The 26,393-nt window shown below is 39.5% G+C and overlaps 2 protein-coding genes across 2 annotated transcripts in view; both read left to right on the top strand.

Moving 5' to 3' along the window:
• SP7 (Sp7 transcription factor) overlaps positions 1–26,393 on the top strand; it is a 62,003-nt gene that overhangs the window by 8,291 nt on the left and 27,319 nt on the right. The window contains exon 3 of the mRNA XM_034412183.3: positions 5,013–5,185. The gene's annotated coding sequence lies outside the window, so the exon portion shown is untranslated. The remainder of the gene's footprint in view (positions 1–5,012; positions 5,186–26,393) is intronic.
• The window catches only part of AAAS (aladin WD repeat nucleoporin), a 106,736-nt gene continuing 85,394 nt past the window's right edge, over positions 5,052–26,393 (top strand). Inside the window, exon 1 of the mRNA XM_087886780.1 lies at positions 5,052–5,185. The gene's annotated coding sequence lies outside the window, so the exon portion shown is untranslated. The remainder of the gene's footprint in view (positions 5,186–26,393) is intronic.

Here is a 26,393-nt window from a genome sequence, read left to right on the forward strand (position 1 = left end):
GGCAGAGAATAGATGGGGGTGGGGCCAATCAGAATTTTTACTACCGGTTCTCCGAACTACTCAAAATTTCCGCTACCGGTTCTCCAGAACCTGCTGAAACCCACCTCTGGTCTGGAAGCTGCTTTCTGAATCTTTCCTCATAACTTGTGATGCTGAAGCAGTATAAATGCCAAAGCTCTAGAGCACTACTAATGCCAGCTTTGAATTGACTTGGCTTTCCACCATCTTAAATAGTTGTCTAACTAAAAATTTGCACCTTATGAATCTATTTACACTTTGGGTCAGCTTAGTTGGAAAGCAATTTAGCACAAGTCCTCTGAAATCTCTGGGGAATTCCACTACAAGATTTTTTAATGAGAAATACCTGGTGTCTTTCGAATGAACTCAGATGTTGCACTATGACTCATAAGAAATTGTGACATTCTGTGGAGTCCTTGGTCCTCTCTGACCTTGACTATTTTCCTGCAGATGTTTCATTACCTAACAAGGTAAGATCTTCAGTACTAGAAGGGAGTGGGGCTTGCACCAGCAACGAACACCCAAATAAGCAGAGAATAACACCAGACCAAGAATAAAGCAATAATAATACCCCAATGAAAGAACTACCAACTCAGACAAACAATCAAACAAACAAATAGGAAAAAATAGCCTAATCAAAGAACAACCAAGAAGAAAACAACACTCCCACAAATACTGACAGGGCAAGCCACTGTATATAAACAGAGAGTAAACACCACTCTCTTCTAGCTCTGAAGATGTTACCTAATGGGGTAATGAAATGTCTGCAAGAAAACAACCAAGCTCAAAGAGCACCAAGGACTCCACAATTCAACCCTGAGGTACAAAAAAAAAAATTCTATTGGTATTGTGAGATTCCTCAGAAATGATTGAAGAAACTTCACTAGAAAAATTTGTCTACATCTTTTTACTAGCAAAATAACTACAATAGGTGAGTAAGGTGGCAATCCCATAGATGGGAAATCTTCAAATGCATAGGAGGACAATACCATCCTTCCTCAGAATTTCCAAACTGGCTTTCCCAATTTGCTCTTTTCTAGATATGTTCAGGGGTGAAATGCTCCCGGTTTGGACCGAATCGCCCAATCCAGTAGCGATAGCAGCGGGTGGTTCGGAGAACTGGTAGCAAAAATCCGTGCCCTCCCCCCCACCATGCCCAGCTGAGCCGCACGATCACCAGAGGCTTTTTTAAAAATTACTTTTAAAAGCATTTTTTCTACCTCCTCTTCCGACGAAAAAATGCTTTTAAAAGTTAAAAAAAAAGCCTCTGATGATCGTGCGGCTCAGCTGGGATCATCAGAGGCTTTTCAAAGCATTTTTTCTGCAACCTCTTGGCCGAAGAGGTGGTAAAAAAAAATGCTTTGAAAAGTCTCTGATGATCCCAGCTGAGTTGCCTGATCATCAGAGAGGCTTTTCAAAGCACTTTTTAAAAAGCCTCTCTGACGATCCCAGCTGAGTTGCCTGATCGGCAGAGGCTTTTCAAAGCATTGGAAAAAATGCTGTGAAAAGTTTTTTTAAAAAAAAGTTGGCCACGCCCACCCAGTCACATTACCCACCACCACCAAGCCACGCCCACAGAACCCGTAGTAACAAATTTTACACTTCACCCCTGGATATGTTCCTTCATTCCTCGTCTAAGCTATATTGGAGGATGCAATGTTCTCATAGAAAATAGTTGGCAGAATTTTATCCAAGATCTCTGAGGTCAGCATTCTGTGTCTTACTGCAATTTAAAGATGTTGAATAACAACTTTTCATCATACTGCCTGGAGATAATGGGAATTGTGTAATCCAAAGCATCTGGAGGGGCGCCAGTTCGCAGGCCTACATGTTTTTGACTATGGTATCTGCAGAGATTTGTATGATGCCATGAACACTTATCAAATATTTTTAAGAAGATGTTGGATAACCATTTGTCTGAAGAGGTGTAGAGTTTCCTGCCTGGGCAGGGGGTTGGACTAGAAGACCTCCAAGGTCCCTTCCAACTGTTATTCTATTCTATTCTTTACAGGTAGTTCTCAAGTTACAATCACAATTGAGCCCAAAATTTATGTCGCAAAGTGAGATATTTGTTAAGTGAATTTTGCCCCATTTTATGACCTTCCTTGCCACAGCTGTTAAGAGAATAATTACAGTTGTTAAGTTAGTAAGACAGTTGTTAAGTGAATCTGGCTTCCCTATTGACTTTGCTTGTCAGAAGGTTGCAAAAGGGGATCACATGACCCTGGGACACTGCAACCATCATAAATATGGATTATTTGGCAAGTGTCTGAATTTTAATCACATGACCATGGAGATGTTGCAGTGGTCATTAACTGTGAAAAACAATCATAAGTCACTTTTTTCAATGGCATTGTAACTTTGAACAGTCACTAAATGAATTGTTGTTAAGTCCTGTAGTATGTAGTGCAATCAATTATTCTTTACAATATGTTTTATGATTGTTGAATTTTATTTTGTATGTACTCTAGTGAACAGGAATGATTAAACTGGATAATTGCTGGGATAGAGCTCACTATTTCAACTATCTGAAGTGTACAAGCATTTTTCAGCTTTGCAAATACCTAGTTCTGTAAATATCTCGTTTGAAAGATTTGGTTTTAGTTTAGAATAAAAGGACTGAGAAAATTCAGCCTTAGACAAACTTTGAAGAACTGCTGCCATCCATTGTCTGTAAACAGGTTTCGTGGTAGGCCATCATTTTGTTTTTGTTCAAAGATTACTCGGCTGGTTAAGAGATAGAGAAGACGTACTCAGGAGAAATGGAAGGATTTCTGACTAAGCAGTACCGGTATTTCTCAGATGTTTGAAATCTCAAGGTTTCTTTTTTTTTCTTAATTAAATTGGAAAATAGAGACAGAGAATGCTGGAGAGCCAAACAAATTACAGTCTCAAGTGTGCGTATGTATATCTAGCTGTGCATGTTTCTTACCCTCTTTTTCAAATAATAAGTAAATATCCTCACTGCAATTAAGGGGTAGCCCAACTAATAGTGATATCTCCATCTAATGTTTCCTAGGCAGTGGATATTGCTAGAATGTCCCTTGGACTATCAGCTATAAACAGATTATGTCAGGGATTTTCCATCCTTAATTTTTCGCTTGGAGAATTGCCATTGGCCACGAACAAAAGGATCAACGCTAGGAGATGCTCAGAAATTCTACAAGAGAGAGGAAGTTGGGGATTTAGATCCTTAAAATGGATGAGGGAACAGAAGCAGCACTGTGAAAACTTGGAAGAGATGCTGATGGAGTCTATATTTTATGAAACTTTGGTAAAATCTAAGTGAAAGAGCCAGAACCAAGGATGAAATCCAGCAGGTTCTGACAGGTCCTGGAGAACCAGTAGCAGAAATTTCGAGTAGTTCAGAGAACTCGCAAATACCACCTCTGGCTGGCCCCAGAGTGGGGTGGGAATGGAGATTTTGCAGTATCCTTCCCCTAGGAGTGGGGTGGGAATGGAGATTTTGCAGTATCCTTTCCTTTCCAGCCCACCAAACCACACCACACCCACCAAGCCATGCCCACAGAACCAGTAGTAAAAAAATTTGGATTTCACCACTGGCTAGAACAGTTTCTCAATATTGTCACTGATAGGCCACATGGGTGTTATCTATTTATTACAAGAGGTTTATATCAATAGAAATAAAAAGTGTCCATTAATTGTTTTGTTTAAGCTTATGCAGAATAAACAAATACTTCCCTGGCAGTAAGCCTACTGAACACATGGGATTTAGTTTTCTATACATCTGCAGAGGATTATGTCATTGATTTCATGGAAGATGCGCCCAACAGTAGGGTCTTTGAATTGTCATTCCCAGAACCTACATAGATATAAACACCACGAAAGATGTAGCTTATCCTAGAGTAAATCTCAGAAGACCACTTTCAAATTCCTTACTGGGTGAGCAACATGTAACCTTTCAGACATTGTTGGACTGCAATTCCCATCATCCCTCACCGTGCTGGCTGCTGCTGCTGGGGCTTGGAGTTCAAGAATATCTGCTAAGATACGTTATCCTCTGTTGCCATATTTTTAAAAATTTCCTTCCAGTAAGCCAGCCAAGGAGTTCCAAGCAAGCCTGCTTTAGTGCTGGACAAGAAAATCAAATGGTCCACTCATCTGTATTGCTCACTTTGGGCCAGCTCAGCCTACTTCACTGTTTTTTGGGGTTTTTTTTTGCTGGAGATAAAATTACGACTTCCCTCACATACTGTATAAGCCACCTTGAGCTTTCAGAGAATGGCAGGACATAAGCTGCAGCATGTCCGTCTCTTATACTTTCTGATCATTGATCATATTCAGAGGGGGAGTTATAGTCCAAACACACGGACGGCTTCAGATTAGAACTCCCACTTATTCCAAGAAGGGCATTTTGCTTGGTGCCCCGTGGATGTAATGTCACCCTGTTGTTAAAGCTGCCTTACCTACTACACTTAGGTCTTGAAACTTCCGGTGTACCCAGCTGGCCACTGGACCAGCCTGTGAAGGGCGATGTATGTCTCTCTGTGTATGTGTCACAGAGATCTTGCTTTCTTTCCTTTCCTTCCAGGGAGTTCCTTCTTAAATTTCTATTCCCCCCCCCCCCTTCCTTTTTATTCCTTCCTGTGCTTTGTTTTTTCCTTTCTTCTTTTTAATCTCTTTCTATCCCTGTTCCCCTCCTCTTTTTCACCCTCCAAAGTCTGAGAAGGGGGGGGATAGGAGAAGCCACTCATTCTTGAAGATGTTGACTGTTTCCCCCCCTCCACCCCACCCCCCCATACCACCACCACCACCACCACCACCACAGTCCCTCCTCCTTTATTGGATACTAGCGGGTCCTCAAAGGCTCCCAGGCTGTAATTAGAGGGTGGATCCTGTAAAGCAGAGGAGCTCTCTCTCTCTCTCTCTCTCTCTCTCTCTCTCTCTCTCCCCCCCCCCCGCAGTCTCTTCTAACTACAGACCAACCCGTTCTCTTTTTTTGCTTGTCTCTCTCTCCTTCCTCCTAAAAAAAGAAAAAACCTGCAGCAAACCCCTCAGGCTGGGACAGAGATGGCAACGCCACTGCTCGAGGTAACCTTCCTGCTGGGTGCGATCAGGGGCCCTAGAGAGTCCTGACTTGAAGCAATCTGGAGCTTTCCTCAGACCAGGTGGGAAGTAAAGTCCAAAGCTCAAGGACCTGGGAAAAGTAAGCAGCTATTACTTTATTTACCTTCTTCTCTTTTCCTCCTCATTTTTTTTTTAATTAAATGAAAGAATCACGGCAGGCAGGCTTTTAAATTTCAGAAGTTGGAAAGCTACAATTTAAGGCTGGGGGGGTAATGTGGACAACTTGAAGAGGCTGTATCAAAGTTTAGCAGCAGATTGATCAAGGTTATTTCGTCCCAACTTTTGAAAAAAGTCCGTTTGATGTTGGAAGGTTTCCTTTCTGAATTGCCTTGAGTGTCATCTGTATTTAGTTTGTCATGAAGGCAGACTTTATTTTTCTTTTTAAAACAATTATTCAATTTCCTAATGTAATGGATGTGTATAACTCTACCCCCCACACACACACACACCCAAACCCCCATTGATTAGAGAAACTGCAAATGTTTCTCCAATCTGATTTTGAAAGAGAAATGTTGTATCCGGAAAATTTTTTATTTCATTTTGAAATATCACCACACCCCTGCTTCTGGAGAGAGTAGTAAAAAAAACCTCCTGGAGAAAACCAACTTCTCAACCACCGTATTCACAAATATTTAGGTTTCATCTGAGGACAAAAATCCTAGTTCAGGGCTATTTTCAGATTTTACTGGCTACAGATATTTTCTTCCTCTCGTTTAGCTGTTCTGTTTACAGCCTGGTTTTTAACTTAAAAATATACTAAAAGCTAGGAGCTGATGTAACGTAAAAGTGTGAAGTTTGAAGATTTGAAAGATTAAGTTGATAGTAACCTTTTTAAAATTAAAAATGTGACTAAGAATGGACTCTAAAATAAAACCAGTATCAAGCATAGTGGTTGTTGTTTTTTTTAATGGCAAGTTCTTTGAAGTTTGGTTTTTTTAAAAAAAAGAGTTGAGTAATATAGACTGGAAATAGGTGCACTAGTAAGGTTATGTTTCACATTTTAAAAAATCTAGATACAGACTTCCCTTCCTTCAAGGCTTAAATGTGCAATCTTGGAAAAATTAAACATAGAGGCTAAATAGTGACTTTTCATTAGTCAGGATTCCATTCTTGGCATTAGATTTAGGTGTTCCAAGTGAGAGAAAAAGTTTATTTTTTGTTGAACAAAAAATTATTAGAAGTACTGGGGCTTAGTCAACCACTGAAAAAAATTAAAAATCAACTAAATACATACCACAGGGAAACACACACACACACACACACACACACACATTTTAAAATCATGCGATTCTTGCTAGCTGTCACATAAAGTGTTCAGGAAGTTTTTTCAGTTATTAAATAGGATAATATTAATTACAAGGGTATTGCATAGTTGATACATTTGGCTAAAACACCTTCTTTTTTAGCAGAAACTATTTTTGTCCATCTAAGGTAGTATTAAATAATACTGGTTATATTAAGTGTATGATCTCTCTAATACAGTGGCTACATAAGTCCATTTTATTTCATACCACATTGCAGAAATGGAAATAAATCTGAAAGTCAATGACTTGTTGAAACCAAAAGATTTCAACTGATTATTTTGGTTCACGACTCAGCCTAGCTCTCAAACAAATTATTTCTTGATTTTTTCAGTTGACTGAAAAATGACATTGGGCTTAATTGGTTGACTGAATGGTCTAAAATATGTATAGATTGGTAATATTCTTAAAAAGTAATTAGCTGACTGTGATCCAGGGACCGTGGTACATAGTAGTTCTTTATTGCAATTGCAACACCAGATTATTGAGGGAAAATTGCAGTTGCTCCACTGATCTCAACTAATCATTAAGTCATCTTTAATCTATGGGGTTGTCATGGAGTTGCCTTGTAAAGTCAAGCCATTGATCTCCCTAGTGTTGATGGCTCTCAAATGCAACTGTCTTTGAGCACCTGGATACGGAGTTGCTGGAAGACTGCACCTGAGAACTTTTATAAAGCAAATGCTCCTTAATTTAGCTTTAACAGCTACACTTGCAAAAAACATTTCATTTAATATGAGGTGAAAGATTGCGCTGTAGCTAAATTCTCAGATAGAGTTAATAATCATTATGGACAATGCTCAGTTTGATCCAAGCAAGCTTTGGTGTACTGGCATTTATAGCAGTAAGTTTGTCACTGACTAATACAATGTTTGTTAAATTTGGCAACTATAAAATAAAACCTTTAGTTAAAGTCTGTGTGAAATAGTTGTTCTCTCCTTTGCAGTATGCTAGGTCACATTTTCAGTAGTTCCGAAATAAATCAAGGATTTTCCAAGTTCTGATAGATCCCTCAGAAGTGTTGGCCAAGAATTCTGGGATTTGAAGTCTAATATGTAGGGAAACACTAGTTGGGGATACTGGTCTGTATGTTGGGGACTAATTGACATTATTCTAATCTTTTATTTTGGATTGTGGTTTTAAAAACAAGAAAAGTAGCAAAACAAGGATAGAAATGGAGCAGATCACACAATCAAAGTATCTCAGTAAAGGTTACCTTAATTATTTTGCTCCAAAGATGGCCTTCAGCCAAATATCTAAAAGGGAAGCACACCTACATTTTGCAATATGAAGAAAATATTGATTGGTAGGGCCATTATCAACTTTTCTGTGTATATCCATGGGAGGAAAGAGGATGTAACATGTCTTAGAAGGAAAGAAAGGCTGACCCATTTAAGCTTCTCAAAAATGCTCTGTGAATTGTGCCTTTGAGTAACTAAGAGCAACTGATTTCAGAAACTATCCACATAAAAACAGAGAAGCTTTTCAGGTATTTAAAGAGATATTGCCAGCAGCTGGCATTGCTTTGATCACTGGGATCATCTGCCTGGGAGTTCCTGTACTGGCATTTCCTTTGAGATACTAACTTTCCTTTGCTTAGCAATGTCTTGACATTTTTGAACAGATCTCTGTGTTGCTTTGGACACTTTGCACCTTTTTAGAAGGAAGAAGAAACAATCGGAAGGGGGCACATTGGATTCGAAATGTACCTCACCCATTTTATGGCCAGTTCTTTCCTCCTAAGAAGGAAGACGCGGCTCAAGAGGATAAATAAGAAAAAAACTAATTAGAGAGTGTTTGTTCTTGAACAACAAATAAATGTAGCGGATAAACTAAAAATGCATATAACTGTTGACATGATTAAATTCACAAAAGCTCGTGCCATAATACCTTTATTAGTTTTTAATTTTCAGAAAGATAGCTGTATTAGTGATTTGCAGCAGCCCTGCAACTGAAAAAGTATATGCATGATGCACCAAAGTGTATTTATTGTATATCTAGTAATACATTTGTTGGTCTTTAAGGAACTGCAAGATTTTTTAAATTGTTAATCTTTTAAGTTTGAGGAACGGAACTATTCTGTGTTGAATAAAATAAAATAAGCAGAACAATTGACAAATCCCTCCACCACCACTGCCATCACCACCCGCTTTTCAGAAGGCTTCCCTCTTGGAAAATGTTGTTTTTATATATATTTCATTTTGGACTTTTGTTACCTGTCCTGGAAAATATTTACCGTAAAGGGAAGAAAATGTTTTAAATTAATATTGGCAAATATGCACAAAAGGACTGGGTTACTGCCAGAGTTCAATTTCTTTTTAAGAGAAAGAGAAAGTTGTTATTATATATTTGTTGGCCCTTGTGCAACATGAAAAGAGTTAATTTTGTAATCAACTATTTTTCACAAGTTATTGGAATACAGGAATAGCTAAGATTTTGGATACAATATCAATCAGAATGAATGTGGATGTGTGAGACTCTGATTGTTCAACGATGATATGGAATTAGAGATTACTATATTATATTATATTAATTTATTTATTTATTAGTCCAATTTATATGCTGCCCTTCTCCGTAGACTCAGGGCAGCTTACAATGCATTATAGCAATAGCCTGCATATTTTTTTTGTATATACCTGCTTATTAGGGCTTTCGCCCCCCCCCTAAGCGGTGTTGTTCTATACAAAGTTGGCTTATTGCCTCCACAATCCGGGTCCTCAATATAACCTGTTATCACTTGCAGAACAGAAAAGAAAGGTTCTTGGGTTCTTTGCCCTTAGTTTAGAAAAAGGAGGATTTAGAGGCAAAAGCCAAGAGTCATTCATTTTCCATCCAGTTTCGGACTGAATGTATTAGGTTAGCCCAGTCATTCCCAAACTATGTGCTGAGACACAGACAAACGATGTAAGAAAACAGCCAGTAGTATTGGGGGGGGGGGGGGGGGGCAGCATTAATAATTAAAACTTCCCATGAAATCTAAAACATCTCCCTTTAGAAACTGTGTTTTTTAAAAGTATCTGAATAATCTATTACCTTAATGCCTTCTAATCAGCCTATATGTGTGTGTATGTGTGTGCATCTGTATCCTAGGTTGCCTATAGCATCTCTGCATGAATCACTGCCCTGGGATTCTTCCTTCTAATTAGATACCTTTTGGAGTGTAATCCACTTCTATTACCAAATGTCCAAGAAATGTGCTATTTTTCTTTCTGATGCTTTGCCAATGAGTGAGTCATTTGCTTCTTCAGCACACTACAATGTTGATCGTATAGATTCCACTTTACTAAGTTGCTGCCCTGTTTGTCAAGAAGCGAAGGGAGAAACAGAAATACAGTAGTTTCTGCACTCTGATGATTGAATTTAACTAAGTCTTCATTAAACACAGTGGAGCTTACTTACAAGTAAATATTATCCATTATTTATCTATTTGCTATTCCAACACAGTGTTTAATATAGTGCGAATGCTAAGCGTGACTGGAACCCGTCCAACAAAATCTCAATTTATGTGGGTATTTGTAGCCAAGCTTGAGGCTTTAGAGCATTTATTGAATTTCCCAGAAGATGTCGCCCCTGCTTATGATCCTAAAGTGTGACTGTTTACCAGCGCTGAATCTATTAATCAATGTGGTTTGTTATACTGTAATTCCTGCACTCCTCAACAATGCTATAATGGACTAGTTTGTAATGGTGATCACATCACAAATCTCTCTCCCCATTTTATATGCTATTTTAAATCCACTACAAATCTCATTTATTTTTCCTCCCTCCCTCCCTTCTTTCACACCTTGTATTTGACTCCTTGTACTGCCCAGCAGTTAAGTACGGATCTTCTAGAAAAAATACTTTTAAAAATCTGTAGCTAAGCTAAGTCTCTCCTTTTCAAAATAAAGGAACAAACTGCTGATTAGAACTAGATTCAACCAGGGGTGAAATCCAGCAGGTTCTGACAGGTTCTGGAGTAGTTGGGAGAACTGGCAAATGCCACCTGTGGCTGGGCCCAGAATGGGGTGGGAATGGAGATTTTGCAATATCCTTCCCCCAGGAGTGGGGTGGGAATGGGGATTTTGCAGTATCCTTCCCCTGGAGTGGGGTGGGAATGGAGATTTTGCAGTATTCTTCCCCTGCCACACCCACCAAGCCGTAGTAAAAAAAAATTGGATTTCACCACTGATTAACACACTAATATTACCACCATTATCCAATGAAAAGAGGGTTGTTTTGAATGGGTGACATTTAGGATTAACGGGAAGCAGTTATAGAGAAACTATGGTAGCTATCAGCACATTGACTGAAAGACCCAAGATTATAGAGCATTTTAAGCTTGGAGAGAGGAATATAAAGAGCAACAGCACTTAGACTTATATACTGCTTCACAGTGCTTTACAGCCCTCTCTAAGCAGTTTACAAAATCAGCATATTGCCCCCAACAATCTGGGTACTCATTTTACCGACCTCAGAAGGATGGAAGGCTGAGCCAACCTTGAGCCAGTGAGAATCGAACTCCTGGAGTGAGCAGTGACTTAGCCTGCAGTACTGCATTCTAACCACCACCATTCTTTTGTATGCAAAATAAATAGTTTTGCTCTCCTCTGAACTCTGTTTCACCCAATCACAGTGATTGACAGTAGCGGTGGCACAGATAGGTCATATTTAACTTTTTTGTGTTCATAGGTGTACCACTGCCATCCCCTCTTAGTTGATCAGCAGTGTTCTTTATCTTACTTTAACAAGTGGAAATTCCATCTAGCTTTGTTTGTTAGCTTTGCTTACAGATCACATATGTACAGATTTTTTCTACTGGTCTAAGACTACAATAAACTGCTGACTGATCGTTCTTATTCAGCCTGCTGAATGGCATCCTAGGCTGCTCCTTCATCCCTTAAGGGTGCCATGATAAAGTAAATTCAAAGCTAATTAAGAAGTTAAAAATGTGGCAAGATAGGGATCAGGAGTAGGGACCGCAAATGTTTTGCTATTAAGAGGTGTTTTTTTTCCAGCTCAGGGGCCCATGAATAGCACTTTAACTCAATTATGAGGAACAATCCAAAGTGTACAGGTACAGTATATGTGGTACTTGCTCAATAGTAGTAACTGTGAGAGGAATCTTGGATTCCTAGTGGACAACCATTTAAATATGAGTCAGCAGTGTGCAGCATCTGCCCAAAAAGCCATCACAGTTCTAGGCTGCATAAACAGAGAGATAGAATCAAGATCATGTGAAGTGTTAATATTACTTTATAATGCCTAGGTAAGGCTACACTTGGAATACTGCATTCAGTTTTGGTCTCCACAATGTAAAAAAGATGTCGAGACTCTAGAAAGAGTACAGAGAAGAGCAACAAAGATAATTAGGGAACTGGAGGCTAAAACATATGAAGAACAGTTGCAGGAACTGGGTATGTCTAGTTTAATGAAAAGAAGGACTAGGGGAGACATGATAGAAATGTTCCAATATCTCAGGGGCTGCCACAAAGAAGAGGGAGTCAAGCTATTCTCCAAAGCACCTGAGGGCAGGACAAGAAGCAATGGGTGGAAACTAATCAAGGAGACAAGCAATTTAGAACTAAGGAGAAATTTCCTGACAGTTAGAACAATTAATCAGTGGAACAACTTGCCTCCAGAAGTTGTGAATGCTCCAACACTGGAAGTTTTTAAGATGTTGGATAACCACTTGTCTGAAGTGGTGTAGGGTATCTTGCCTAAGCAAGAGGTTGGACTAGAAGACCTCCAAGGTCCCTTCCAACTCTGTTATTCTGTTCTGTTCTGTTCTATTCTATTCTATTCTATTCTATTCTATTCTATTCTATTCTATTCTATTCTATTCTATTCTATTCTATTCTATTCTATTCTATTCTATTCTATTCTATTCCATTCCATTCCATTCCATTCCATTCCATTCCATTCCATTCCATTCCATTCCATTCTGTAATCTATGTGGGGCAATGATCCTGACTGAAGTCCTCTCCAAACTGAATTGGGTGCATCATCCAATGAAAAAAAGAGCCGCATAGTGAAGTCTCATATTAATAGATTAATAAGGGTAGGGGGAGCTGTTATTTAGGGATAGATACTAATTTTGCAGTGCTTTATGTTATTCGTATGATGATGTCATTATACAAATGAAGCATATTACATTATTTGTGTTACTTACTTATTTTTGCATTATTTGTGTGATGTATGTGTAAAGATATAAATTGAAACAAATGATGTAATTTGTGTGATTTTGTCCGGGCACAAATGATGTAAACCTCAATAGAGATTGGGCCCTTTGCATGAAAAGTCCATTGTACTGAGATCTAATCATGAAGCTTATTTATGTTAGGTGCCACTCCTTGTTACATAAGATTAATTCCAAATATTGGAGTCTGGTTTGAACATATCTACAATGTAATGAGCTGCCTGTGTTTCTGTATATGTTAGGACTGGTCATTCAGCAAAACAATTGTTGGTACAATCCTGACATGGTGGTATTATTACTTCAGATAGCAGGCAAGGTACCGTTTAAAAATATCCTCCTGCGTTTAAAAATAAGCACAGTTCTTTCAGGTTGAAAGAAGGTGCTTCAGAAAAAGCAGGTCAAGTCCAGCCTATTCTTGTGCATTTTCTACTTCTAAGTATTTAATTGTGTGCTGAAAAAATTTGGTGACCATTTCTGAAATGGTACAGTCTGTCCTATCACCTCAGGAGAATTCCACCCATCTCATTTTGCTGCAAGAATAGACTAGGCCTGTATTATTATTGTTCTTCATATTTTATTTTGCTTTATTATATACAGCTCAAGGTGGGAAACATGCCTAATACATTCTGCCTCCTTCACTTTGAAACTTTTCAAGAAAGGGTGGTAGCTATGTCTCTTTGGATGTTTTGTCTAGATAAAGGAGGTATAATTAGGCTCTACATTATGTGATTACCCAGCCAGAAATGCTTCAGTCAAAAGACAGAAATTTAATATTGTAGCTCAAAGTAAGTAGACGTTCCCAACATTTCAGGGGGTTAAATACTAAATAAATTACAGGTCAAAGGAATTCACCCACCTTCATTATCGTGTCCCTTGAATGTTTAGCTCAGGTGTGTCCAACCCACAGCCTACAGGCCACATGTGGCCCTGGACAGCTAGTAATGTGGCCCACAACATCAAAAAAGTTTAAGATTATTATGTGATTTATGCATGTTAACTATATTATGAATTTTATATGCGGCCCAAGAGCATTCCTCTTCACTCAGGGTAGCCCAGGCAAGCTAAAATGTTGGGCACCCATGGTTTAACACTGCTTTTGCAAAAACCAAAGGGGACACAAGTATTCTAGAATTAGCAGGAGTTAAGACATGGACCTCACATACTATATTAAGGCAGGGGCAGGGAACTTGGTACCTATGGAAATTCATGTGCATCCACATACCTCCATTGCTCCACCTTTAAAATTAAGATACAAGGTTTTTTTAAAAAAAATCTAAGAAACTTAATTTTAAAGAATTAAATGCATAAAGCTAGCACGCTGCAAAACAAACCATTAGCCTTTAGAATTATTTTTATTTGAGGTCATGCTTTTCAGTCCCATTGAGGTGGCAGAGGAGAATCTTGTGCATGGAGGTTTGCTTCTGCCTGACTGTGCCAGTTGTAGCGGCCATTTTGTGCGAAGGCCATTCTCTTACGTGAAAGATTTTGCAAGTGTGTCTCAGAATCCCATTTATTAACCCAACTCCAAAATATAGTCTTTTTCCCATATTAAGGTTCCCCCATTCACTTCTTCCAATAAGATGAGCACTGAATATATAAGATAAGATGAACCCCTGCCCCAGGGATGAAATCCAGCAAGTTGTGGCAGGTTCTGGAGAACCAGTAGTGGAAATTTTGAGCAGTTCGGAGAACCGGTAGCGGAAATTTTGAGTAGTTCAGAGAACCGGCAAATACCATCTCTGGCTGGCCCCAGAGTGAGGTGGGAATGCAGATTTTGCAATATCCTTCCCCCAGGAGTGGGGAGGGAATGGGGATTTTGCAGTATCCTTCCCCTGCCACGCCCACCAAGCCACACCATGCCCACCAAGCCATGCCCACAGAACCTGTAGTAAAAATATTTGGATTTTACCATTGCCCTGCCCCCAGGACTTAATAGTACATTATGTTCACATATAGAAAGGTATTTCTCTGCAAAATACCAGAACTAAAGAGTTTTATCAAGAAAAGATGCTGTCAGGCCCAAGTCCAAAGATGAGTCCAATTGTTTATTTTTTACAACTCATGGACAGAATCTGGCCAAACTAAAGCTATAACCTTTTAACCTACTAGATGTATCCTGAGAGATTCTAGGGTGGGACTACCCCAAACCTCTTCCCCCCTCCCTCCTCCAAGTCTGGACTGAGCAGTCTCTTAATCTGAGTCTCCTTCTGGGAAAGCTCTGAGTTGCCAAAACTCCTATCCACTGATTCTCCAGGTGCAAAATCCATCACAGATAAGTTGCATTTTAATTTGGGTGCTTCAGTTATATTACCCAACATTGATATAATGTTATCATTTTTGTTTTGCTGCTTTTCTCCCTCTCCTTCTGAACTGATAGGTGTGTGTGTGTGTGTGTGTGTGTGTGTTGATGAAATCTAAAGAAATGTGACATTCCAAACTCCTCCAAATATCCACTTTTAAAGTAATTGTAGCTCTGCAGAATGGCGAACAAAATGATTGCATCCCATCACAATGATTGTGTTTTAGAAAATTATAAGAGCTGATGGATGAAGAGCAGAAAGATGCCTAAAATCAGCAGTTCTTGAAACATTTTGATCTCAGGACCCTTTCACATTCTTAAAAAAGATAGAGGATCCCAAAGAGCTTTGGTTCAAGTGGGTTATACGGTATCTACTGATATGTACTGTATTAGAAGTTAAAACTGAGAAATGTTGAAATATTTGTTTGACTTCATGGACCCCTCAAAAAATGTCTCAAACGTTTCCATGAAATAATTGATGTAATATTTATTTGTTTTAGTTTTTAATCCTGCCTTTATTATTTTTACAAATAACTCAAGGTGGTGAACATATCCAATTTCTATTTTCCCCACAACAACCCTGTGAGGTGAGAGTGACTGGCCCAAATTCACTCAGCTGGCTTTTAGAACTAAGGCGGGCTTGAAGTTATATTAAATGGAACAAAAATATGGCATTTTCTTTCATAATATAATCAACCTTCCCAACATGGCACCCTTCAAATATTTCAGACTACCATTCTTAGCCTTTGAAAAGGTTTGATAGGTGTTGTAATCAAACCTTTTGAAAGCAATACTCCTAGTTGTGTAAAGTGTGTGTGTGTGTGTGTGTATATGTATATATATATTATATATATATATATATATATATATATATATATATATATATATATATATATATATATATAATGTATATCCTGTATAAAATATTTCCCCTTGCAGCCACTATTTAACTTTGGTTAGCCTTCTGAGATCGGGTAGAATTACCTACTACTTGCCTTCACTTAGATGGGCGTGTTATGAAAGAACCTGATAACATACATTTCCTAAGAAGCTGCATTGACAATCGGGTTTTTCCTACTAAGGGCCCATATCACATGGAAATATCAATAGAAGCAGTGGTGAAATCCAATTTTTTTTACTACCGGTTCTGTGGGCGTGGCTTGGTGGGCATGGTGTGGCTTGGTGGGCGTGGCTTGGTGGGCATGGCAGGGGAAGGATATTGCAAAATCCCCATTCCCTCCCCACTCCTGGGGGAAGGATATTGCAAAATCTCCCACTCTGGGGCCAGCCTGAGGTGTTATTTGCTGATTCTCCGAACTAATCAAAATTTCCGCTACTGGTTCTCCGAACTGCTCAAAATTTCCGCTACTGGTTCTCCAGAACCTGTCAAAACCTGCTGGATTTTACCCCTGAATAGAAGCCACAGCAGTTGAAAGCTGGAGCTACAACAAAAAATGAGCAGAGATTCCCAGCTCAAATGTACGAGATTGAAATTGGTGTTTGATTTACTTCTATACTTGCATAATGGAAACCGTTTTTTAGTTTATAAAACAGGCTGTCAGTTTATAATTAATACAACTTTAGCTGCAGGAGAAGCATTTCTGATTGATAGCTTCTGTTCCTCTGTTTGAGTCTCTTCGAAAAAGTCTATGATTTCTTGCCAGTAACTTTCTGTAATAAATTTGCTCTCATCTTTTATATACTGTGGTCTAGATTCATAGACTACAGCAACTGAATTTCTTTGGGGGGTGGGAGGGAGAGGGAGAGAAATGTTCTTTAATTTGTTGAGAAGGCTTACTTAGCCATTATTTTTAATCTCTCATCCCTCATGGGATGTTGATCAGTGAAAGTTGAAATCCTTAACATGTTTACCAAGAAGTAAAGACCACTGAATTTCCTAAGATTACTTCCCAAGGGAATACATTTGGCATGGAGAAGGAAACAAATTGGGTATTGGCAGAAAATATGGTCTTGGGAACCTGGCCTGCTGCTGCTGTGTTGCAAAGTGAGGGTGGGACAGAGGGAAAAATGTGGAGGAGAAAGTGCATATAGGTGAGTAATAATTACTCATCTAGAATTAATATTTATCTGTAATCATCTTTAGCCAGTCTTCCAAGCAAAAGGGAAAGCAAATAGATAATGAGGAAAGGGGAAAGAGGTAGTTGTGAAAGAGTTATGCTTTGGAAAAAGAAGTGAAAGAGCAGCACCATGAAAGAAACCCTTTTCTAGAGGTTATGTTTAAAGCAGGGGTGAAATCCAGCAGGTTCTAACAGGTTCTGGAGAACCGGTAGTGGAAATTTTGAGTAGTTCGGAGAACTGGCAAATACCACCTCTGGCTGGCCCGAGAGTGGGGTGGGAATGGAGATTTTGCAATATCCTTCTCCCAGGAGGGGAGGGAATGGAGATTTTGCAGTATCCTTCCCCTGGAGTGGGGTGGGAATGGAGATTTTGCAATATCCTTCCCCTGCCACACCCACAGAACTGGTAGGGAAAAGTTTTGGATTTCACCCCTGGTTTAAAGGTTATCTCCTCTTTGAGTTAACTTTGCCATACACAATCTGATGAATTCTGGATATACCTTAGAACAGTGTTTCTCAACCTTGGTAGCTTGAAGATGGGTGGACTTCAACTCCCAGAATCCCCCAGCCAGCAACGCTGGCTGGGGGATTCTGGGAATTGAAGTCCACCCATCTTCAAGCTACAAGGTTGAGAAACACTGCCTTAGAACATATCAGTAGCATACAAACTTCAGGAAAGTAGGTTAATTAATTGTGGGTTTCTCCCCTCTATGCCCAAACTCCTCACAACTCACAACACAAGTGAAAGGCTGCTAGATCATCTCTTTTGTGCTCTTCCAAATGGCCAAATTAAAGTGTTTCCACCAATCCTTGGAACAGCAGGAAAGCATGCCACCATAAACTGTGCTGTTCCATTACCAATCCCTTTTCTGTCATAGTATCAAAGCTGACTAATAGTTTTGTCTTTACTTATTTATTGTGGGCTGAGGAAAGAGATTAATGGAGTCTCTTGGCTTTATTTTACTTCCCATGAGATACCACCTAATGGCAAGAAAACTAAGCAGTCACTTTGGTGCAGTGATTAAGGCATCAGACTAGAAACTAGGAGACTTTGAGTTCTAGTACAAAACCAGTACAAAACCAGCTGGGTGACTTGGGCCTGGTTACTATCTCTCAGCTTTGGGTAGCAGGTGGGCCTGGTAGTTCAGCAGACTGATATCATTGTGATTAACCCCAGTTGTCTGCAATTACTGTAAGTTCGAATCTCACCAGGCTCAAGGTTGACTCAGCCTTCCATCCTTTCTAAGGTAGGTAAATTGAGGACCCAGTTTGTGGGGGCAATAAGCTGACTTTGTATAAATATACAAAAATATGAAGACTACTGCTTAACGCATTGTAAGCCTCCCTGAGTCTCCGGAGAAGCGTGGCATATAAATCAAATTTAAAAAAAAAAAAGCAGGTAATGCCAAACCACTTTTGAAAAGGTTTCCAAGAAGACTGCAGGGTCTTGTCCAGTCATCCCTAAGGAGTCAAGATTGACTTGAAACCATCAAAAAAACCAAACAAAGACACCCCACTCTCCTTAAGATGGAATTGGGAACAGTAGGACAAGTTTAGATTGAAGCTTAGAGTGGTAGATTTAGCTACCCTTCAAGTTGCCCAGCTAATAAATGGCAGGCAACGGCGTTGGGGTTAAGAAACTAAGATAGGAAAAAAATTCTTCTGGGACAAGAAAAAATACTCCTGATGTTCCTCTTAACCTCTCTTTTTTTAAAGGAGTTAACTGACACTAATGAACCTCTACACAGAGGAAGGACCTAATGGATTGGTCTTGTATACAGTGAAAGGACCTGCTGACTTCTAAGGAATACTTGGGGAGCTTCTGGAAGTCCCGGCTGACAATTACATTAAGTATCTGGTCATCTTCTACAATAAGATATCAGTGGTGTCTCTTGATGGGGTTGTTCCCGAGCAGCCTCACTCTAATTACTGATCCATGGGAACTCCTTAACTTAACTCCAGCAGATTAAGATGTAGAAGTGATATGGTCCCACAAAAACTTGATAGAGTTCCTTGAGAGAGTCAAGGCCAAAAAAAAAAAAAAAATCACTTGAATGCAGCCAATTTTCTGTTCTTAGAGCTTTGCCTCTTGATCAGGGATTTCAGGATTTTTTAAGAGCATTAAAATTCTAGAATGTTACTGGAGTTGGACCCTGACTGGGTAAATGCACCTGAAATGCCAGAAGCTTTGTCTTTTGGAATTATCTGCAACTGAGGAAGCATGCAGGTTCCTATGTGCTATTAGCTCTGCAACCTATGGATAAGATTTCTGCCCTACCTGGTTGGTGAAAGTGACCAGGGAAGTGACAAAAAACTAAGTGTGAGTAGTGGAAAATGCATCCTTCAGTAATAAAAGCAGTGCCTCTTACTTAAAAAGAAGTGTTAGTAACTATGTCCCCCTTCTCAAGATTCCTTCAGTCAATCCAGCTATTTTAGATAATTGTTGACTAGTATAAATCTTCTCTTTTAGGGCAGATGGTTACAAAGAGACCTAAATGAAACATTAACTAGACTCAAAATGACTTAAAATAAGTCAAGATTCAGACCTGGGTTTATATCTGAAACAATATTAGTCGCTGTTGTTATTGACTTTTGACAGTAGAGTGGTATCTTGGTACTCATTGTTAATTGGTTCCAGGAGGTGTGATGAGAACCAAAAACAATGAGTACCAAACAAATTTTTCCCATAAGGAATAATATAGTGAATCACAAGACAGTTGACATCAAGAAGTTTTAATTTGTGCATTGAGTACTAAACAAACAATGAGTACCAGGACAAATTTTTCATGTTAAAATACATTGAGTACCAAATACATTGAATTTCAAAGCACTTGAGAACCAAGGTACCACTGTATTGGGATGCATAGGGGACTGTCTTGCTAGACTTCCTGGTGGCTTTTGCTGTCATGAACCCTGATATCCACCAGCCACAAGGCCTGAGAGTGGAGGCTATTGTTTTAGAGTGGTTCTCTTTCCAGAGCGACCAGTTCTAACATGGGTATGAGCAATCACTTGGATTGGGGTTGGTCCTCACCTAATAATCAGTGGAATTTGTTTGGCAGTGGGGAGTGCTTGAATTGCCATCACAAAGCAATGCCATCACATGACATTATACGTTGTGACCAATTCAAGGCTACGCTTGATGATGGCTGACCATCCCACTTTGGGTAACATAGCCCAAGGTTGGATGGTCATCTTGTCACTATCACTTCACCTTCAGGACTAAGGTCTAACATGGAGCTCTACAGATATCCCAAAAGATTAACTGACCCCAACTGACCTTCCATCATTTAGGGACCACCTATTGACCCACAGATATTTACTTGTCATCGGGTTTTACCCCTAGTCATTTATCAGCTCCTTGGATAATCCCACTGACCTTTAGGGGTCGATATTGACTGCTTTGGGGAACTCTGTCCTAGTGTCTGACATGAAGAGATATTTCATGGAGAAGCATTTGTCATGAGATTATATATGTCTCTACAAAAGAAAATTGAAGTGGCTGGGAAGTATTTAGGCAGAATTTCTAACTTTCTACCTATTGAGAAATTTCTCTCTCTCTCTCTCTCTCTCTCTCTCTCTCTCTCTCTCTCTCTCTCTCCCTCCCTCCCTCCCTCCCTCCCTCCCTCCTTCCCTCCCTCCCTCTGTGTGTGTGTGTGTGTGTGTGTGTGTGTGTGTGTGTGTGAGAGAGAGAGAGAGAGAGAGAGAGAGAGAGAGAGAGAGAGAGAGAGAGAAAGAGAGAAATTTTCATTATATGGGTCCCAAGGGAGCAGTTTTACAGGACTTTTGCTGTGGGTAATTTGTTCTACCTAAGTCAGTTTAAGCCTTATTGGCTGTTCATGAGGTCCCTGAATAGGCCTAACTATAGCCAATGCCAGCTAGGATTGATAGGAAGTGGAAATCAATAAAATCTGAAGGGCCACACATTAAATAATTGTGTGCTACATAAACTGCGCCCCCCCCCCCCCATTTGAGAATCATCTCTTTAGGCACACTCTTTATGCTTTTTGCTTTTCTGCACAAACCACGATCAGCTCCTTCCATCTTTCATTATACAGCGGCATTCTGACTTTTAAAAATCTATCTATCTAAATGGGATTTATGGACTTGTGTTTTTGGTCAAGAGAATTCAGTAGCTGGTCTTGACTTTAGAGCTGAGGCAATATGTCCACAAGATGAGATGAGAGGAGGAAAAAAAAAGTTAAGGTAGTATGGTGGCCATGTAATCAAAACCTCACCCCTTTTTATGTGTGCCAGACACTCAATGTACCTAAAAGGGGGACTGGTTTTTGATGGCATAGATACCATCTTGACTTTTTTTGACACTTTCCCCCTCTCCCCTCCCAGATACTTCTGTCTTTGGCGTCTAACCTAGAGGTCTTGTTCCCAAGTAGCAGCATCTGAGTGGGTTTCAGCAGGTTCTGACCAGTTCTGGAGAACCGGTAGCCGAAATTTTGAATAGTTTGGAGAACTGGTAGTAAAAATTCTGACTGGCCCCACCCCCATCTATTCTCTGCCTTCCAAGTCCCAGCTGATCGGGAGGAAATGAGAATTTTACAATATCCTTCCCCTAGAATGGGGTGGGAATGGAGATTTTACAGTATCCTTCCCCTGCCAAGCCCGCTAAGCCACGCCCACCAAGCCATGTCACACCCACCAAGCCACACCCACAGAACCGCTGGTAAAAAAATTTGAAACCCACCACTGAGTAGCATTTCTTCCAAATTTCAGGCTTAGATTTTTCCAGGTGTTGGGTGAGATACCAGGAATCAAATCAAAGACTCTTTGGATTGCTTTTTATCAGGTCTGCTTTCTAGAAATTGTAATAAACAAACAGCTGGATAGATCTCATAACCGTCTTTCTAGTTTGATGGACCTGCTCAACCTACAAAATTAGAATGGGACAACACAGCATAATTGCCTCAACATGGGTCCTAGAAATACCTTTTTTAAAAAATAACCCCTCACTGCCCCCAGAATACATACTCCACAGCAAATTTTTGATAGAAGAGAATTATCAGTTGTGATATGGTATTCAAAAATACTAATAATATAAAACTTCCAGTAAAGAAGATAGAACACAAGATCCTTATAGTCAGTGGTGGGTTGCTCCCGGTCCGGTCCGGTTCTTGCAAACTGGTAGTAATGGCGGCGGGAGGCTTTGCCCACCCGCCCAGACGTCATTATGATCTATCTGTGCATGCACAGAAGCTTCTGCACATGTGCAGAAGCGCGCACGCTCCCATTGCGAACCGGTAGCGGAGGTAAGTAGAACCCACCCGTGCTCATAGTTATATAATGATTGTAAGGTGCAAAGTAGCTTAATTTATTTATTTTATTTATTTAATTTGTCGATCATGTATAAGTATAAACATGGACATGAACAAGGAATGAGTACAAATAAATGGGGACAGTAAGACAGGGACGGTAGGCACGCTGGGGTGCTTATGCACACCCCCTTTACGGGCCTCTTAAGAATGGGGTGTTGTATCTGGTGTTCTGATTTTTGTTGAATTCTGGGCCAAATCAGGGGTAATAGTATTCCCAACTTCTAATGAGCAGCAACTAAGAGTTACCCCGCTCCTTTCTTTGGTGCATCTTCATATTTGCCTTTCTTTTGATTTCTCGAGGTAGAAAGCTCAAGGCTATTTAGAAGGTCAAAAGTCAAAATGCAGGTGTGATTCTATTGTGTTCATCCCACACCCTCTTCTCTCTATGCCTTCCTTTGATCTTTTCTAGTGAATATCCCAGCTCAAAGATTCCAAGGAATTTCCCAAAAAGCAAAGATACTAACTGTTCCAAGCTGAATATGTGGCTTTCTTAGCTCAGGGTTACAGACCAAACATGAGTCAACAGGATGTGAAACCAGATGACCACTATTGTATTTTGTTTTCAGCTCTTTGGTTTGTGAGAATTCAACACAATTTTCCATATAGTTCTTAATTTTTTTAAAAAAAAAAAAATCAACAATAATTGTTGTAGATTGTAGAGCAAGTTAATGGCTGTAGAATTAGGGTTGACGCAATAATACAAGTTTGAATTACTCTCAATATATGCAGATTAAACAAAAAAGCCTCTACTGTTTTTGAAGGCTATTATTCTTTTAGCAAGACAGATATGAGAAATTTGCGGTCTGACTTTTCTGCCATGTTTTCTGTTTCCCAATATCCCGTACTGCAAAATGCTATTCTCGCCAGAAATGTGTGATAATCATCTGAGAAGTGGTGTCTTATAGTCACTGGGAAGCAATTAAGGCCAGACTGAAAAGTTTTAGGTGAAAATCAACAGAATCCTAGTTTGAGTTGACCAATAGAGATGAATGAAACCTAATGAATTCTAACAAATGTATGATCCTTTTTTCAGTAAGCCTGGATTTTTACCCATACTTTCCATTTTTCTTTTTGTGCCTGTGTGGGTTTTGGTATAATCAGAAACAGGGAGCACCTGGCGATCTGAATTAGGTATAGGCAGAGAATGGTTATGTGGTAAATGTCTGTCCATGGTTAATTTGCAGCTTACTCAACCCACTTTTTGAATTCACATAACACATTACATGATGGATTCTCAAATTATGAAACTCCGGGGAAAGGGGCTTTGCAGAACTTTTGGTGCTTACAATTTTTTAAGCTGATCAGATTGTATAGGCAAAGCAGAGCGCTAGCAAAATATGCTTCCATTGTTTGTGTAAAGCAGGGGTCTGCAACCTTAAACACTCAAAGAGCCATTTGGATCCATTTCTCACAGAAAAGAAAACACCGGGAGCCACAAAACCTGGGTGGGCGTGGCCAACTCGATGTCACTCACTCCCACCCAGTCACATGATTCCCCCCAGCCACACCTACCCAGGTTTCTCTCTCTCTCTCTCTTTCTCTCTTTCTCCCTCTCCCTCTCCCTCTTTCTCTTTATCTCCCTCATCTCTCCTTTATCTCTATCTCTCTTTCACTCTCTCTCTCTCATCTCTCTCCCTCTCATCTCTCTTTCTCCCTGTCTCTTTCTCCCTCTCTTTCTCTCTCTCATCTCTCATTTCTCCCTCTTATCTCTCTGTCTCTCTTTCGCTCATCTCTCTCTCCCCCTCTCCCTCTCTTTCTCTCTCATCTCTCTCTCCCCCATCTCTCTCTCCCTCTCATCTATCTCTTTCTCCCACTCTTGTCTCTCTTTCTCTCCATTGAGAAATGGCTAAACCCCTGGTTCTAGCCCTCTATCAAAAATCTCCACCCCATCCCAGTTTTAATCATTACTTTTATTTTGAATTTTAGTAATTATTTAATTATTTTTTAGGAAAGGAGTGTCACACAAATGTATTTATCAAACTCTGAGAAGCCCAGCATTAAATTAAAATGGGGCTGGCTACTTTGCATGGCCCAAAAAGGGCTGGCGATTTGATTTTTGGAAGCAGATTTGAAAATAGGGCAAAATATTTCAACAGCTTTTCCAAATAATTTGAATAAACTGAACGGCTGAATCAGATGTAAAGTTTTTACACAATATGATTAATTTGTGGTAATCTGTGGCTAGGTACTGCGTCTAGGTTTAACAGCAATGTTCAGACAAATTTAAAGGATATCCTTGAGTTACAAAATTTAGCCTGACTAATATGCTAAAATTCTGGAGATAAAACACAAGAGATCAAATGTTCCAGCCTTGGTTTGAGATACTTTTCCTGATGCTATATCCAACAACAACCCTTTCTTGGGAAAATGGAAAACCACCACTAATATTCTCCCATCTTGGAGTAGTTTTTCAATAGGTACAAAGATTTTTAGTTTGTGTATATGTGGTTGGATGGGAGATATCCATGTACAGGTTTCTTTGAGACAGAGCTAGAGGGAGGCTCTGACACTTTCAGATAATGTTGAATTACAACTCCCATTGATATCCAAGACAATATGATGATTTATCAGTTATATTTATTGATTGGAGAAGAAAGTGACGCTAATGAACAGAGAACTAGCTGGTTACCCATTTTGAAACAAATAGCTCCTTCTCTGTTTCATACATAGTGTTTTTCTGGTACAAGAAAAAACCAAATCACATAGGTTGGAAAAGCCAGTTTGCTCTGTGTTGGAAACATTTACCAAATGCTTACTTTAACGCTGTACCCATTTCTTATAGCAGTTGTATTGCTTGTTATGATTCCTATTATAGACAATAGCCAAAAGGAGTACCTCCTGACGATGGAGCCTAATGGTGCCTCTTGAACAAAACTGAGTCCTGTTTCATCTTTTCCTCCATAATAGATTTTTTTTAATGTGAAGAGAAAAATATCATAAGAACACATGGGAGGAATAAAATGGAAGACAACATATGGAATCTCTGTAACATTCCTTGAATGAAACAGGGTGACTGCTTGATTTAAAACAAAAAAAACAAAAAACCTCCATTTGGGAGTACTCTAGATGCTTGCCATGCTTTCCCCATTCCAACATATATACATTTATTTATTTAATTTATTGGCTGCCCTTCTTACCACAGGATAACTCTGGGCAGCTTGCAAAACCATCTAACCAATCATGAGAGGAAAATGCATCTCCTGGTGTCAGAATTGCTCCTTCTAATCCCAGAGATGGGATTAGATGGCTAATCCCATCTCTGGGATCAACTAAATGGCTGAGTCAAGATGTCCTCTTAATCTAGATTTGAGAAAAATTTAAATCAGGCCTATTTTCCTGTGGTGAGTTTTTCATCCAGGATATGTCACCCCTTTGCTTCCAGAATCAAAACAAATTTACCTGAAATCGTAAAAGCTTTTACATTATTTCCCTGAAGTGTAATACTTTATTACTCAGTTGCAGATCTGAATGTCATTATGACATTTGTGTGGGATACAAATTAAGATATGTAAGTCATAAACACGCACTCAAATCAGAAACCGTACCTTTGGTTTTATTAATAGAATTCAATAGCAATATCAGGTTAATGTACTTAAAGTAGCAACGTTGCCGCAATGAAAATTTATGTTCTACTGATAGTAAGACATTATTATCAGAGTGTGTTTATATCATTAAGCAGTATGACATGTCCTGTCTTGGATTGCAGTTTGCAGGGACTATAATTAGCAGATCTGGATTTATTTTATAAACATTTAGCTTGTACATGGATTCTCATCGCTAAATTCCATTATATTCAGTAAAATTCTTTTGCCCATGATTGCTTGATTATTACAATTATTGCAGTGGTGGGATTCAAAAATGTTTACTACCGGTTCTGTGGGTGTTGCTTGGTGGGCGTGGCATGGCTTGGTGGGCGTGGCATGGCGGGCATGGCAGGGGAAGGCTACTATAAAATCTCCATTCCCACCCCACTCCAGGGGAAGGATACTGCAAGATCCACATTTCCTCCCGATCAGATGGGACTCAGGAGGCAGAGAATAGATGGGGGCGGGGCCAGTCAGAAGTGGTAGTTACCGGTTCTCTGAACTACTCAAAATTTCC

This window comes from Pantherophis guttatus, chromosome 2, assembly GCF_059756535.1.
Source record: "Pantherophis guttatus breed Tessera chromosome 2, ASM5975653v1, whole genome shotgun sequence".
Taxonomy (NCBI): Eukaryota; Metazoa; Chordata; class Lepidosauria; order Squamata; family Colubridae; genus Pantherophis; species Pantherophis guttatus.